At 38.7% G+C, this 4,971-nt stretch overlaps 1 pseudogene; it reads right to left on the reverse strand.

The window, feature by feature from the left end:
* Positions 1–4,971, reverse strand: part of LOC115071838 — a 54,941-nt pseudogene that overhangs the window by 10,742 nt on the left and 39,228 nt on the right.

The following is a 4,971-nucleotide window of genomic DNA, read 5'->3' on the forward strand; positions in this document are numbered from 1 at the left end:
ATAATAGCAATATTATACATCAAGAGCAGCAACAGCTTTTCCAGGTTCTGCAGTCATTTGAACAAAATTGTGGTGACATCTAGCACATTCCATTAAAAAAAATTAATTAGAAAACAAAATCCCAGAAAACACCACAGTTCTTGTTACTGCTGTGGTACCTACCACTGTTGTTTATTAATTTCTCAAACATCACCTGGAAAGAAAACATTCTGAGTAAAACAGCTCTGACAAAGCACGGACACCAGCACACATCATAAAACAGGTACAAGATATTTTACACTCACAGGATATGATTCAGTGCTTCCTACATCTATACTATTAAAGGATATAATTTAAAAGGCATTATTTGAGACTTAATTCTACTTTTCTAGCAGAGGGCCAAAGGATGAATGACACAGCTTTGTAAAGAAATGTACTCTTAGATAGGATTTCTTTTCATTAGTGGTACAGTTCTAAGTATTCACTCTCTTCATGACCATCAACTAAAAACTGTTATTAAAAAACCAAAAGCCATGAGGTAGGAGAGACCTCAGCAAAAAAAATTAGTCTACAACAGTTTCCATAACCACTGGATTCATACAAAGATGACTGAATGGGAGCAAGACTCAACCTCACTAGCACTTTGCCAAATCTGTCCTGGGGAGAACTCCAAGGAAGGAAGGCGATGCCGAACTTCGATGCTTCTGACCACAATCAAAACGCAGTATTGTTTCAGACAGAAGCAGTAGCCAAATGTCGCTCGTTTTAATATGTTCGAGGATGCTGACATCAATATTTCATCAGCTGTTCAGTCATCCAGGAAGAAGCGGAGATCAGTTACTACTGTACTTTGACTGTGTTCAACCCAATCACATTACAAAAATAGAAAGCTATCATAATAAAAAATAAGCCCCCTCTGCCCAGTACCAGTTATTGTCAGTTTACCTCTAATCCTAGAAATGCCACAGCTACATCCAAAGAATACAAGAGAGTAACGAAACCACAGTTGATGATGTAATGGAACCACTTGTCCCCTTAAAATTTAGTTAATGTGTGCTTCATATGAAAAAGTCTCTAATTAAGCCCTTAGGTTTGAGCACTTAATAATATGCCTGATAATTATTATTCAGTGAACTGATTAATATTGCTATAATTATATACATGATAATCTATATAATACAACACACTTTATATTACATGTGGTACCCTGGAATATATTGGGTGACACAAGCATTGTATGGTAAATGAACATCCAGAATCATTAAAAATAATGGAAATGAGTTTCCATTATTTACAGCTGTCAGTTTTGGGGCTAAATCTACTTGCAATCATGGTTTGTGTGATCCACACAATGGTTTATAAAAACATTCAAATTAATTTCCAGAACCAAAACTTAGGGCATTTTATGTGAAAATTATATTTTTTTTCCTCACAAGTCATTATATCTGACAGTGTTGAGGAGGCATTTCAGAATGACAGCAATTAGATGGGGCTGAATAATATCTGACCAATTCAGAAGGATTTACCTGCCTCCCTGTCACCAGCTCTATGCATTCAGATTTTTGTTTAACCTTTGCAGGCTTTGAAGTTTGAGAATTCAACACTTAACAAAAATTTTCTCTGAATACCCCCTTCCGGTCTAAAGTAACACATTTTACACAGACACACAGACACACATACAGACACACACACTTATACACACACGGTGGCTCTGTGATCACATGCTTTGGGAAATGTGTCATAATAAGTTCTTAGCCACCTAGAGTATCACAACTCACTTATGATTCTAGAAACACCACCAAAAAGAAATCTATTGAAATGGTTTTAACACAGTCTTGCCCAAATATATTTGACAATAAAAATTTTTTCTTCCAAAGACCTGGTAACATTATCTACATGTCTGCATGTATGTAAGTGCACTGTGTCGTGAGATGCCTGCAGAGGTCAGAAGAGGACCTCAGGTTCCCTGAAACTGGAGTTACAGTTATTAGCCACCATGTGGGTGCTGGGAATTGAACCTGGGTCTTCTGTGAGCAAACTGCTGATCCAACTCTCCAGCCCCATCCACTAGTGTTTAAGCAGATGGAGATTACTGGAACAGGTTTTAAAAGAACCTGTTCACAAGAGAGGGTCACAAGAGGAAGCACATATCATGATCTCAGACGTATGGACACATTCTCCAAATGACAGCTTCAACATGAAACTAACAGACAACTAGGAATGAAATGAAAGTGAAGAAATTGATATGGGGTAAAGGAATATTTTCTGCTATCTCAAAAACTTTTAACTTATTAAAAGGGTGGCTTGGAGAATTAAGCCAAGTACATTTCTGCTACAATGTCTTGAAGCAAAGCAATTACATGATAATGATATTCAGAAAGCAAAAGTTGTTGCCAGGATTAGAATAGATTCTGTTTTGATCTGTTTGTTTGCTGTGTCTTTTCTCTTTCCACATATGCTACATTATGATGAGTGAGCAACAGATTTTCCTTTTTGTAATAATTAGATGGGAGAATTTTAGGACTGATGGTCCAATTTCTTTGGCAAATTCAGCTCAGACCGATCTGTAAACTTTCAGTTATGTGGGCCAGCAGATGTCATTTGTTTCATGGCTTATGTCACTAAGAGAACTGCCATGTGTTGTGGCTTCGTTTGGTGAGTCATCAAGTATTTGCAAGTGCTAATAATTTATGGCTGTGTTAATTTGCCTTCCTTTATTTTATGATGTGCTTTTGCTTTGAGTATTGAACAAATAGATCTCAGAGACAACTGAAATTATACATAGAAGAAAGGCAAGTTTAACAATCAATTAGAGGAGGCTAGAGAGATGGCTAAGCAGTTAAGAACACTTACTGCTCTTGCAGAGGACCCAAGTTCAATTCCCAGCATCCATATCAGGTGGCCCACAGTTGCTTGTAACCTCAGCTCCAGGGGTCAACTCTGACGGTCTTTTCTGGTCTCCATGGGTGAGTGCACGTGCCTACATACCAACACACATACATATACATAAATTAAAATAAATCTTTTTTAAAGCATCAAAGGTAGTATTAAAGAATAATATTTTGGAATATTTCCTACTTTTTACAAAGAATATGAAACGTGTACTTAAATTTAACCAGACAGATATATAGATGTGTTTTATGTAGCATGAATTTTTATTTTATTTATTATTTTTATTTTATGTGAATGCGTATATTGCCTGCATGTAGGTAAGTGCACCCGTGTCATGCAATGCCAATGGAGGACAGAAGAGGCTGTGGATCCCCTGGGACTGGAGTTACGGACAGTTGTTAGCTGCCATGTGGGTGCTGGGATTCGAACCTGAGTCTTCTGCAAGAACAATCAGTGTTCTTAACCACTGAGCCATCTCTCCAGTCCCATAGCATGAACTTTTAATTTTACAATTTAAAAGATTCTGTAAAACACATTTTTTTTAATTTTACTCTACCCACATGCCCATCAATAGTAGAATGGATAAAGTGGTTTGTTGCATACCATATATTATATATATATATATATATATATATATATATATATATATATACTGTACACACTATTCTAAGTCAATAGGTGCTGGGGTGTATGTACCTCCTGAGTAACTCAGCAGGAAACCAGTGATAGGTGAAATGCGAGGTGCAGGACTATCTCTTACACAGGGCCTGGGACTGGTGGAACTAGAAGCTGTGCTGTTAGTGAAAATACATCCTTTATCTGCATGCCATAGCCATGCTGCACAGATTCTTCAGCTCATTTTCAAATCAACGGGGACACACTCTTCTGTGATGCTTCTGATGTTGAGACATTAATCCTAACCAAAACAACACTTGTCTCTGATGCTCTTTTCTCACCTACTGTAAACTCTGGCATTGCCAGCGCAAGCTAAGCCCTAAGGGGGCAGCGACGGAACTGTGGCAAAAGTGGTGGCCATGGTGGCAATGACAGTGGTGGCCATAGCAACACCATCAAGAAAGTGGCTGAAGCGTTCCAGAGAGTTCCAGTTAGATGACAAAGGACAGTGAGAGGCAAGAGAACGCAGGGAAGAACAGGACAGAAGTCAGCAAGCTGTAACTGAAAATGAAGGTACAGGCCCCAGTCCACGGAACAGTTCCCCAGGGTGCAGGCCCCAGTCCTGGAACAGTTCCCCAGGGTGCAGGCCCCAGTCCACGGAACAGTCCCCCAGGGTGCAGGCCCCAGTCCACAGAACAGTTCCCCAGGGCGCAGGCCCCAGTCCACAGAACAGTTCCCCAGTCCCTAAGCCTAAGGCCCCAGTCCAACACCTAAGGCCCAGTAGCTGGAACACTAAACTCTCCTAGGAGCCAAGAGCCCCACTCAGTACTTAAGAGCCATGATACTGATGGTTCTCTGATGCTGCCAATTCCAGCTGCGGCTATGAGCTATAGATCACCAATCACACCAATCACTGTCTAAGCACATATGGACAAAAACAACTGACTGAACCCTCTGAAGAAGTGAGAAAAAATAACACTTTCCTCCCTTAAATTATTTATGTTAGATATTTATGGATAAAATCTACATAATCAACAAGTATATGAAAATCTGCTTCAAGATTATTAGTCACTAAGAAAATATAAATTAAAACCAAGTAAGACACCACTACACACACACGAATTTAAAAAGACAAAATACAATGTGCTGATGAGGCTATGAATAAATAGGAGACATTCATGAATTTCTAGTGAAATATAAAATAGAGTAATTGCCTTGAAAAGAAAACATGAAAGTAGGGAGGAGACTTATTGGAAGAAGAAGGGGTTCGGTAGAAGTGGAGGGGGATGAGAGCGGGGATGAGAGGGGGTAAAGAAGGATAAAAATGACCAAAGTACGTCATATACCTGTATGAAATTGTCAAAGAATTTTTTTTTAGAAAAAGCATTTCACTACAGCTTTAACATACTCAATAACAGTTTCCAGAGCAAAGATACATCTCTTTCAAAAGTGGCTATAAAATTTTTAGGTTTGCTGTTGAATTAA

This window comes from Nannospalax galili, unplaced genomic scaffold (genome assembly GCF_000622305.1).
Source record: "Nannospalax galili isolate Female #2095 unplaced genomic scaffold, S.galili_v1.0 scaffold601, whole genome shotgun sequence".
Taxonomy (NCBI): domain Eukaryota; kingdom Metazoa; phylum Chordata; class Mammalia; order Rodentia; family Spalacidae; genus Nannospalax; species Nannospalax galili.